Here is a 12,946-nt window from a genome sequence, read left to right as displayed (position 1 = left end):
TTATTTTTATTAAATAGCGATGGATATGTTTTATGAAAGATACTATTGTTACTAATAATAATAATAATAATAAGTAATCGTTTCACGGTTATCACGGAAAGGAGTAAAGAAAATTTATCGCAATTGCGCGATATAGACGAGATTTATGGTTTTTGATCAGTGAATGAGTTTAGATGGATGTATATTATATTTGCTCTCGCTCATTTTTATGATATATACGTAAACGTATGTACACATGTTGATATTCATCGCGACAATTGCTCGTCGGAGCAGATATTTCATTGCTCCGTACAATGGAGAGAATATTTATTTCGATTATTATTTTTTTTTTTTTTTAAATGCTCGGTAATTTTATGAAAAAGTCAGTCTGGTTACCGTTGGTTACACGAAATAAATAGTCGTGAATAATTTAATTTCGTTAGTCTGTTATTTTTCTCTTCTCTTCTCTCTCTCTCTCTCTCTCTCTCTTTTTTTTTAATTTTTTATTCGTCGATGGTTTATTCGTTGTACAGGGTTGAGAGGGAAGGTTTTACATTAAAATGGTTGTTGCAATTTTCATGGTATTTTTTTTTTTTTTTTTTTTCCTTTTTTTTTCTGCCGTAGAAAAAGAATGAACGAAATAAAATCAAGAGTGGAAAGGATTGGTAATTTTATTATTAAAAAATATTTGAAATTTATGAAGCGAAGTTCCTTCGATAACGTTATTTATTTGTTTTCGTTATTGAGAAAATTGTTTCACAATTTTTTTTCAATACGTTTACCTTTTGTTAAACTGTTTTTAAAAATCTCTTCTCTATCCAACGATAAAAATTTGTATCGAATTGTATAAATTTAAAAGATTGTTTAATTATAATCATAATATTATTCCAATCAAACAAAAAAAAAGAAATAAAAAAAAATAAATTTCCTATATATATATATATATATATATATATATATATTCCTGATAACAATAAAGAAATATTTTCAACTTCATCAATATTCATAATTTCCTTTAAAATATTGAAAACAGTCGTGCGGTTTGAAGACAAAAACCACGAGAGAAGAAAAAAAGGAGGGGGGGAAAAAAAAGAGGAAAACAAAAGAAACACACGTTTTACTTACGTTTTATTTCCCTGAGAAATGATCGTGGGTCAGCGTTTTTGCTCGAATTCCGTAGGCCTCGAGCCTCGGAACACGAGCCTTATATACACAATCCGGCATCCTCGATACACACACGAGGAAAGAAGGACGACTCCGTAGATTTATAATTGTTGTGATTTCGCTTCGTATCGATAGTAACATCCATTTCCAAGGACGTTGCTATTTGTCAGAACGCAGTTACTCGCCGCCTCTTCCTTAGTCTTCGCGTACACGTTGAATCGTACGGTCGTGTTTCGAATCGGATTGACTCGCGCATTGACAGCATTTGAACGCGCCTCTAAAACTTTCTGTCCGCTGTTTTATCGCCGTCGGTTCGAGTATATCCCGCGACACGCTTGTTTCGCGTATACGCTTTTTTTCGTGCTCTTTCTCGTCCGCAAGTGAAATATAATACACGTACACATATATATATATATATAAGTTTCGAGAACAATATATATATGTGTATACGTTTATATCGTTGTAATAAGTTTTTGGTGAGTAGAATAATTATCTTCTTTCTCACGCTTCTTTATCGATTTACAGTTGAATGGGATTATTTGTTAGGAATATAAAAATGATAGGTATACGTTGAAACTATAAATTTTCTATTCTATTTTGGGAAAAATTTATACCTTTATCGATTCTCGATTCTCTTAAAATTTTCCTTCTGAATATTTCCTTTTTTTTTTTTTTTTTTTATTTTAATATCGATACAAAATGTAATAGAAACGCATATATATATTGTATTTGTATTGATAAGAATATTGTGAGAAAAAATTTTGCATGAATTAAAGAAATTTAACACGCAATGTTTTTCACCCCTTCGAATATAAATATAATTTTATATATAAATTGCAGCGTTCAGTTAGAGCAAAATGCAGCAACAGAAATTACTACTCGACTATAAATTGTTCAACAGCCCGACACTTCAACTCGATAAGAATAACAATGTACAAGAGACAAATTGGTAAGCACAGAAAGTAATATTTTTACGATTAAATTTTCTTTTCGAATTAACAGAGTACGTTCGATTATTGAAAATCCATATGGAAAGATATTCCATGTGAAAAATTTTTATTATTATACATTATAAATGCGCGTTTAAAATATTTCGTGGATCCTTTATACCCGCTTCGAAAGGACATTTCTCGGAAATATGGCAATGATAAGAAAAAGTTGTTTATATCTGGAACCGCGATCGTCTAACACTTGCGTCGCGAAGACGCGTGTTTATGGAAATAGCCCCGAGCAATCTTGAATATTTATAATTGTTTCACGATTAATATCTCTCTCCTTAAATGAAATATTTATTACCAATCCCTTTCCTAAATTTAAATTTTCGTTCGATATAAATATTCCGGTAATTTTTCTCCTTTTTCAGTAATAATTTGTGTATCGTTTCTCGCTTTATATAAAAAAAAAAAAAGAAAAGAAAAAGAAGGAAATATTTCTCGTGTCGGTTGATAAGAAGAAATTCGAAATTTAAAAAAAATCGACGAAACGAATCGATAAAACAACGAGCCTTGGCTCGAACTTTCCTTTCGATCCGCGCCTCCGATTTGAGAATCGATTATACAACCGCCTCTCCCGCTCAGCTTTTTTTCCTCCGTGCTCAGCTCTTTTTAATTGGTTGCCTCTCCAACCGGTGTCTCTCCAGCCAATTAGAGCCTCGCGTAAAGTGCCCTGCTCTTCTCTCGCGATTAACGATTTTTCTTCCCTGCCTCGAATTTATCAAACAACCTATGCTATCCAGTTTCGATTTCTTCTTGCAGTTTTGAATTTGAAAAGAAAAAAGAAAGGATATTTAAGGCGATATTGTGAACTTGTCGCGGATTGACTTGTGATTTATAGAATTTAGAAGACGATAAAAAAATTGGTTACAAACAATCGTTCTCTAAAATAGAGAAAAATTAAAGGAGAAATTTTTATTTATTCACTTTTATTAATTCGCATACTGTTATTCTATAAAAATAATAAATACTTTTCTTCTTTCTCGCCATTAAAAGCGACACGTGGAATAAAAATATTCTTGGAGAAATTCCTTAGAATCTCGGCCCCTCCTCCTTTGTATTCCTCCGCGTGTAAGAGTCGTTAAAGAGTTTCGCGCCACCGAACTTGGCCTCCTCCTCGCGTCGTTGTCTTCTCTCTTTCTCCTCTTTCGAGCCGCGGAGCTTAATCTACGTCAACAAGGATGCCTCTACATCCATCGATTCGAGCGTGAGTTTCCATTTTCAATTTTTTTTTCATTCTGAAATTTCCAACGACTCGTAGAGATCTATCCTTTCCTCTGCAAAGTTTATTTCAACGCGTTTGCGTAATCCAATCGTAATTCTAAAACTCGCGAAGAAAATTCAAGAAATTGTTCACGTTCGAAAAGAAGATAGAATTCGAGATTTTAAATTTGTTTTATCCAATCTATTGATCCTAATTTAATTCAAGTGTAGAAAATTCGAAGAACGTTCGACAACAACTTCGTATTTACTCGAATCAATCCTACTCACCACTTGAATGATCAAGTAAATGTAATAAACGACTTTCATTTTTCGAATTACTCTTCGAAAAGAGAGATCGAATAAAATAAATAAATAAACGCGCGAGTGATTGGCAGGCAACTGATTCCACTGGAGAAAATCTGGTACCTATTAAACGGATATAAAATTGGCCGTTTAATTGGTTAATTAACGAGGAGGAGGATGGATTCGCATTAACGAACTTGTCGTCGGTCGGAGTGGTATGATATCGCCGCTCGCTCGGTTATCTCTTATTTAACACCATTGTGCGTCTGGCCGGGTCGCGAAAGGGAGGGAGGTGATAACGAATCAGTTCCCTCTTTGCCCCGACAACGATCCGGCAAGGGGGAAGGAACAAAATTGAACAATGCCGCTCGGGGCACCGTGAAGGAACCAGTAATTGAATTACACTCTGATAACCGCTTATCGCGAGACGCCTCTTTCTCTCCCCCTCCTTCTCTCTCTCTCTCTCTTTGAAAATACATTTCGCTCATAGTTTTCGCCCATCTCTTCGCCCTTCCCTGAGCGTTTCTCGATATTTGGTGTTAAATTTGTGACCGAGAATTCTATCTTCTCGAAAAATAGCTTGTCTTTGTAAATGATTAAATAAATCGCGATGTTTGTCAAAAATGTCATCCTATTTGCGATGATCAATGCGTGATCGGATCGATTTTCAATTTTTTCGTCGTTTTCGAGAAAAATAAAAATATTCGTTCATTCTCTTTCTCTTTCTTTGTTCCTTAAGTGTTTCTCAATATTTTGGTGTTAAATTTGTGACGCAGGATTGACTCTCCTCGAAAAGTTGCCTATCTCTGTAAATAATTAAATAAATCATTCATCAATCTTTTCATCGTCGTCGAGAAAAATGAAAAAATTCGTTCCTCTCTCTTTCTCTTTAAAAATACATTTTGTTGTTTATAGTTTTTGTTCATTTCCTTTCCCTTTCCTTGTTCCTTGAACGTTTCTCGATATTTTGTTAAATTTGTGATACAGGATTTATTTTCCTCGAAAAGTTGCCTATCTTTGTAAATAATTAAATAAATTTTTTCATCGTCTTCGAGAAAAATGAAAAAATTCGTTCCTCTCTCTCTTTAAAAATACATTTTGTTGTTTATAATTTTCATTCATTTCCTTTCCCTTTCCTTGAACGTTTCTCGATATTTTGTGTTAAATTTGTGACGGAGGCTTCGATCTCCTCCCAAAAGTTGTCTCTGTAAATAATTAAATAAATCGTTCGTGTCGATCTTTTCATTGTCTTCGAAAAAAAATAAAAATATAAAAAAATTCGTTCCTCTTTCTCTCTCTGAAAATAATTTCGCTCATAATTTTCGCCCATCTTTCTTTCCTTTCCTTTCCTTTCCTTTCCTTTCCTTTCTCTTTCATTATTCCTTGAACATTTTTTCAATATTTTAAATTTGTGACAGAGGCTTCAATCTCCTCGAAAAATTACCTATCTCTGTAAATAATTAAATAAATCATTCATCGATCCTTTCATTGTCTTCGAGAAAAATAAAAAATTTGTCTCTCTCTCTCTCTCTGAAAATAATTTTCGCCCATTTCTCTTTTCTTTCTTTTCCTTTCCTTTCCTTTCCCTTTCCTTGTTCCTCGAACATTTCTCAATATTTTGGTGTTAAATTTGTGACACAGGATTCATTCTTCTCGAAAAGTTGCCTATCTCTGTAAATAATTATCTCATTGAATAAATCATTCCTTCAACCTTTTTCCCGATAGTTAATATTCTTCTTCGAGAGAAATAAAAAAATTCATCGATCATCATTAATTAGGAATAATATAAATAATATTGAGTGATATTGTATAACAAGGAATGGTTTCCATTCCGTTTCGATTCCACCATCGCCACATATCGGCGCGCCCGTCTTTAACGGAGAATACGAGAATAAAATTTCGTGTCTTTTTCCGTTGGGGTGAGCCAGGTTTTTTATTCAGTTGCTCGGATTCAGCCCGTATCAGCCTTTGGTCACTTTGATTCGAATCGGTCTTCCGTGGGTAATTATCGGCGATGAACGAGAGAGGCCGTATAATAAACGCGGTGCCTGCCTTTTAAAAATGCGCAACCGCGAGGGCTTCGATGATGAAACTACGCGCGCGTCTAACGAGTGCACTTTTCTTTTTCTTGTTTTCGTTTCTTTTTGTCTGGCGGGTTTTTTCCCCTCCTCCCCCTTTTTATTCGTTGCGGTGTATCCATCGAATCAATGATCAACGGGAAAAGAGTTGAAATTTGGAAATATCCTCCAATCTTTGTAATTTATTAACTCTTGTGGAAGTCTTTGAATTCTTCTGCATCTGGAGATTTATATCGTTTATTTAAAAATTATTTATTCACAATTAGAAAAAGGAATATATGGATAAATTAATCTCGATTTGTATAATAAAATTTGGAATTTTTAATTCTGTGTTTTATGGTGTTTTATTCTTTTTTTTATCCTGTTCTCTTTGAATTATGGACAGAAATATCCTCCAATCTTTGTAATTTATTAAGTCTTGTGGAAGTCTTTGAATTCTTCTGCATCTGGAGATTTATATCGTTTATTTTAAAAATTATTTTTCACAATTAAATATATGAATAAATCAATCTCGATTTGTATAATAAAATTTGGAATTTTTAATTCTGTGTTTTTATGGTGTTTTATTCTTTTTTTTTATCCTGTTCTCTTTGAATTATGGACAATTATTTAGCAATTATTCCGCTCCCGTTCGACGCAAGCCGAGTTATATAACGGATACTTGGCAACGATTGATTATTCAATTACGCGCTTCTTCGATTATATCGTTTTCTTGACTTTTGACCGGAATACGGGTCACAATGGTAACGAGGGGCGAAAGATCGAAGAAGCATCGATAAAAGTGGTAACGAGAATATCGGTGAACGTTGGTAATTGTATTTAGTTTGGCGGAAAAGGAAAGGAAGAGATGAATTTCGAATGAAAAGTATGGATCGTGGTTTCCTTTATAATTACCTTTTACGTTTCGTGATTTGTTCCTTTGATTGCAATTTGTTCGAGGTACGATCGATTGTGCGTCTCTTTTTATGAAATCTTTGTGATAAAATTGAATAAACAATTATTGTTTTTTTCAATGTCGATTACATAAAATTATTAATTTAAAATTTTGCCAGCTATTAACAATTGTTATTAACAAAAATAAAAATCGAGCGAGGTAGACGAAACTCTGGGGAAAATAATAACAAGAATTAAATAAACGATAATCCTCGCGAAATTCGCGAAATTACTTCAAAAGACGCGAAGAACCGTTTCGTAACTTCCGTAATCCAATCTTCTCAAACTTTCCAACCGCCAACCGGCAACAACGCGGCACAAACTTCACATTTCCACAATGAAATTTCCTTCGACCCAAGTATCTAAGAATCAAGCTGTATTCTCATCCATATCTTCGCCCGATGCATCCACGATTCCAACGTTTCATCCAACATTTTCCACTAATCCAAATGATAAATAAAGATTCGAGCAATTGATTCAAAAATCGAACGATATTCTCTCGTTCAGATATATCCAAGAATCGTATATATTCTCATCGACGATTCTCTTCTTGGTTATCCAAAAATCGAACGATATTCTCATCCAAGATTTTCCATTAATCCAAATAATCCAAGAATCGAACAATTTTCCAAGTTAATTCAGGTATCCAAAAATTGAACGATATTCTCATCCAAGATTTTTGATTAATCCAAGAATCGAACAATTCCTCGCCAATTCAGATATATTCAAGAATCGTATATTCTCATTGACGACTCTCTTCTTGGTTATCCAAAAATCGAACGATATTCTCATCCAAGATTTTCGATTAATCCAAATAACCAAAGGATCGAGCAATTAATTCAAATAATTCAAAAATCGAACGATATTCTCATCCAAGATTATCGATTAATTTAAATAATCCAAGAATCAAATAATTTTCCAAGTTAATTCAAATATCCAGAAATCGAACGATATTCCTTCTCCAATTCAGATATATCCAAGAATCGTATATTCTCATCTACGACTCTCTTCTTGGTTATCCAAAAATCAAACGATATTCTCATCCAAGATTTTCGATTAATCCAAATAACCCAAGAATCGAACAATTTTCCAAGTTAATTCAGGTATCCAAAAATCAAACGATATTCTCATCCAAGATTTTCGATTAATCCAAATAACCAAAGGATCGAACAATTAATTCAATTAATTCAAAAATCGAGCGATATTCTCATCCAAGATTATCGATTAATCCAAATAACCCAAGAATCGAACAATTTTCCAAGTTAATTCAAGTATCCAGAAATCAAACGATATTTTCTTTCCAATTCAGATATATCCAAGAATCGTACATTCTCATCTACGAGATCTACGTACCAAGTATCCAAGAATAATATATTCTCATCGACAATTCCCTCCTCATCTCCAAAAATCGAACAACATTCACATCGAGATCATTCCCCTCCCCAAATGAAATATCTAAGATCCTCATCTTCGACAAAACTCACCTTCAAGATCCAAACTCCATTTCTCATTTCTTTTTTCTTTTCTTTCTTATTTTACACCCTCTCATCCTTCCTTTTCCTTCCTTTTCCTCGCGCAATTCGTCATCGTTCATAAATCGGATCGGAAAGCGTAAGCTGCGTAAGACCGTATTTCCCTCTTCTGCGCATTGCAAAAGGAAAAAAGGAGGGGAGATCCGATGTCGGGGGGGAGGGGTCGCGGCTTTAATCGGTTTAATTAACGAAGAGTTGGGCGCGGGAGTGACCGTGGACGGGGGAGAGGGGGATTTGGACACCGGAGCGCGAATTTAAGCTCAGCAGAAATTCTGCCCCAATTACCGATCGGTAATTGGACGCTGCCAGCCGTATCGCTGCCGCGAACGAGCTCCCTGCGATTATCGAATCTTCGATCGCAGCTGAATGTTAACTCGACCTTTTCCTTTCCTTTTTTTTCCTTCTTTTCGCCAATTCGCTGCCATCGTTGACTTTACACCGCAGAGGAAATAAGATGCGGTGTGTCTCATTGTGCATGTTGCGCACAAAATTCTACCCTTCTTCTGATTCCTCTCGATCGATCGTGAAACATGTAGCCGATTTTCTCGATTTCTTTTCTTTTTTTTTTTTTTTGGAAAAAGGTTAAATTCTGTTTAGTTTCTTTTTCTATATAGTAATGCATGCGAATAATATTTGAAGGATTGAGATGTACATGAATCGAATATCTTTTGAATAAATTTATGTTCCAATGAAAAATAAGTAATAATATCGATAGTAGTAACTGTATGATGGAAAATATATTTATGTTTAAAAGAACATTCAGAAATTTAACGTTAATTTTCAAAAATTTTAATAGAAATTTATTTAGAATTATTCAACAACGGGGATGTTCGAAGGATTATTAAATAAATATTATTTTATATTTTATTATTATTTTATTTTATTATTATATTTATTTTATTATTATTTTATACCTCTATCTGATATCTACCACAAAAAAATCTCTGGTCCTTCTCTTTTTTTTTTTTTGGAAAAAGATTAAATTCTGTTTAGTTTCATTTTCTATATAGTAATATGCATGCGAATAATATTTGAAGGATTGTATATGTATCGAATATCTTGTGAATAAATTTATGTTCGAGTGAAAAGTAATATCAGATAGTAACTGTTTGATAAAAAATATATTTAAAAGAAATTTAATTTTCAAAAATTTTAATAAAAATTTATTTAGAAATTATTCAACAACGGGGATGTTGAAAGGATTATTAAATAAATATTATTTTATACCTCTATCTGTTATCTACCTGTCTGATATCTACCACAAAAAAAATCTCTGGTTTTTCTCTTTTTTTTTGGAAATCTTCTTCTGGTCCTTCTTTTTTTTTTGGAAAAAGGTTAAATTCTGTTTAGTTTCTTTTTCTACGTAATATGCATGCGAATAATATTTGAAGGATTGAAATGTACATGTATCGAATATCTTGTGAATAAATTTATATTCGAGTGAAAAGATAGCTGTTTGATGAAAAATATATTTATGTTTAAAAGAAATTTAATTTTCAAAAATTTTAATAAAAATCTATTTAGAATTATTCAACAACGGGGATGTTGAAAGGATTATCAAATAAATATTATTTTATACCTATCTGATGTCTACCACAAAAAAATCTCGAGCAAGAAATCGAGACTCGATTAATCCAATTTACCATTACCCTAAAGAACCTTATCCTTGCGAAACTCCACTCCACTTCTCGAAAAAAAAAAAGAAAAGAAGAAGAAGAAGAAGAAGAAGAAGTTGAAACAAAAAGCGAACGAGTAATCCCCGAGACATCCTGTCCCATGGAATGTCAACTTTGTTCCTACTCCCCCTTGCCTCGGTCGCAATTAGTTTAGCGGTAAGATTTCTTCCCTGGAAATCCGCCCATCTCCTCCATCGTTACAATTAGCGGAATCTTTAAGGCGGGATCATTTGCAAGCCCCAATTTGCCGGGTTGATTTGGCGGAAAAAGATCGTTCTCTTCTCTCTTTTCGTCTCTCTCTGTTTCCGGAAATCGGAGGACGAAAGGGAGGACGGTGAAGGAAGCGAAGCAGGAGAGGAGGGGAGGGGAGAGCGAGGAGGTAGGCGGAATATGAGAAAAGGCCAAAGGTGGCGGGCGCCGCCGCCAGAAGAAATAATAGATTCCGACGATAAATTTGGGCCATCATCGACCCCATAGTCTCTCTCTCTCTCCTCTTCAACGTCGTTTAAATTGAATACGAAGCAGCTTTATCAGCTTTTCATCCGTCCCCCGAAGCGGTACCTCTTGAATATATATATATTTTACATTTACCTCTTTCGATCTCGATAACGTTCCTGATACCATCCATTTTTTTTCTCCCTCTCGACAATTCAATTTCGAAGCAAAGAGATATTTAAAATATCAACTATTATAACCGAACTTGTTGAAATTGTCCCACAGAAAACAGCAACAATGAAATTGGAACGGAATCAAAATCTAATAAAATCATTTCCATCGTAACGATCACGCGAAAATATCCTCCATTGTTGCTGTTTTCTGTGGGACAATTTCAACAAGTTCGGTTATAATGGTTAATATTTTAAAGCTCTTTGCTTCGAAATTGAATTTATAGAGATATAAAGAAGATTTTTTTCTAACAGTCGTTCGTTTCTCCCTCGAATGGACGAGGCGTCGAAAGCGATGGGTGTCTGTGTGCGCGAGAGGGGGGAGGGGACGGTCCCCTAATGGACTCTCCAGAAAGAAATTATTCGTGATCAGCGGAATACCGTTCGTTACGCCGGACGAGAAACGTGAAACGTGAGCGTGAAACGAAGATCGAAGGAGGGGAGAAAAACGAGGAGAGAGAGAGAGAGAAACGAGGGGGAAGGATGGAAAGAAGCAGCCCGGCCGATGGCGCTACGAAAATTACTGAAAATCCTCGTCGACTTCGAGCAACCTGATTTGTCCCGTGTGTTAGTTCTACCCGTAGCAGTTCATCAACTCTCTTGCTCGTTTATTCATGCGTTCCTCGTCCTCCCCTCCCTTTCCACCTTCGCCTTTTTCGCCTCTTTATCATCGAGCACCTCGTAATTCATTACATTTCTCACGGTCCGTTATTCTTCCTCCAATCCTGCCGATTCCTCCCTTATAGAGGGATCTCTCGTCACAACCACGGAGAACCCCTTCCTCTCCCTCCTTTCCAAACAACTGCAGGCGACCACGAGAGAGAGAGAGAGAGAGGGAGAGAGTCTTTTTCTCCAAGTCTGTCTCGTCTCTTTGTTTGCTCGTCGAGTGTAATATTGGTAATATCTTTGGCGATGATATTGCTGTCTGTTCGTTTTTCGGAGTCTCTTAAGCGAGGCTGACGCCATTTTTCTTACGAGTTGTCGATGATATTTGATCGAGGGTATTGGATTAGATTTCTGTATTTATTGTCGCAGTGGCGGGAAAAAGTTGGAAATTCGAAAGAATGATTTTATGGAGAGAGAGAGATATAAGCAAGGATAAATTGAGTGTAAACATTTTGAATACAGTTGTTTAAAATTGGGTTTTAGTCTGTTTTCCGTAATTGTTATGCGTCGTCGAAGCGGTGAATTGACAGTGTAATTGGATTGGTTTATGTATTGCGTTACGCTTATTGAGAGATATTGTGAGAATGAATACCGCCATTTCAGAAATTAATAATAATCCCGCTCGTATCTCTCCTCGAACGTGTTTCGTTTACACGCTGCGTTCGATATTGATTTTTTTTTCTCGCGAATTAAATGTTTCTTTTTATATATATATATATATATTCAAAAATACAATTAGAATCATTTTTCGCACTTTGTCCATTTTCATCCCTCCATTCTTTTTATGAAATTATTTATTCTAATTTACGATTATTGTTATCCTCACGATATAAAAAGTGACAATATTATCGCACAAAATATTCGAATATTTCAAGAATCCAAGAAAGAACGTTTAAACAGATTTAACTTCAAAAAAAAGACACCTTCGTTCTCTCTCTCTTTCTCTCAAACTATTGTTCGCGATGGAGATATCATCGCGCACGTGTCTCTCCCAACTCTTTCTCCTTCAACATCCTCCATCATCGTCACGAAAGCCAGCGTACAAGTGTACAACGACGAGGGGTGAAAGAGGGTAGCAACGTGAACGCCCTCCTCTCCCCGTCGAGAAAAACTTTTGTATGCGACTTTCGTATCGCACAGGACACTACACGTGACCAGCGTAATCGACCGAGGGTTTAAAGCGTGGCCCCCTTGATGCACGCGCTTCTCCCTCTCTGTATGTGTATTATTATACGCGAATGGGGTGACATTTTCGATTTTGCACTATCAAAGTAACCCTTTTCCCTTCTGTGATTTTCTTTCGACGAAGAGGAGCGAGTTTGTTCCCTTCTTTGGGGCTCGAGAATTGGATAATTTTTCGAATTTTCCTTTCTTCTTCGAGAATGTTACCTGTTGGCGTAATTTTCTAATTTTACGATTTCAAGGATGGGGAACAGAAGGAGGAGGAGGGAAATATTGCCACATTGAATGGGGGTTGAATTGGAGAAAAATATATATATATATTCTCGTTCCAAGGATATCATCCTCCCTCGGTCTTTGCCGAAGCGACTCAATTTTCGGGATTCTGGCCCCCCGGGGTGCGATATTCGACACCCTCTCGGGGGTGGCTCCGGCGGTTCTGGCTTAATTTCCTGCGGCTAATGAAAGCCCCGTACATGTCCCCCGGCGAAAAACGCACCTGCACCTCTCCACCCCCTGTCAACCCTTCTTTCGACGAAGGGAACGCACAATTCCTCCAAAGTGGACGCTATTCGA

The 12,946-nt window shown here is 35.6% G+C and overlaps 1 protein-coding gene across 27 annotated transcripts in view; it reads left to right on the top strand.

The window, feature by feature from the left end:
* LOC409780 (CUGBP Elav-like family member 2) overlaps positions 1-12,946 on the top strand; it is a 458,105-nt gene that overhangs the window by 195,480 nt on the left and 249,679 nt on the right. Inside the window, exon 1 of one of the 27 annotated variants that reach the window (XM_026439190.1) lies at positions 2,074-2,092. The exons of the other annotated variants lie outside the window; for them this stretch is intronic. The gene's annotated coding sequence lies outside the window, so the exon portion shown is untranslated. Of the gene's footprint in view, positions 1-2,073; positions 2,093-12,946 lie in introns of those variants that run through there. 27 annotated transcript variants of the gene reach the window in all.

The sequence above is a fragment of the Apis mellifera genome, linkage group LG1 (genome assembly GCF_003254395.2).
Source record: "Apis mellifera strain DH4 linkage group LG1, Amel_HAv3.1, whole genome shotgun sequence".
NCBI classification, from domain to species: Eukaryota; Metazoa; Arthropoda; class Insecta; order Hymenoptera; family Apidae; genus Apis; species Apis mellifera.
The sequence above is the reverse complement of the archived record's forward strand: the minus strand, read 5'-3'. Positions and strand labels throughout refer to the sequence as shown.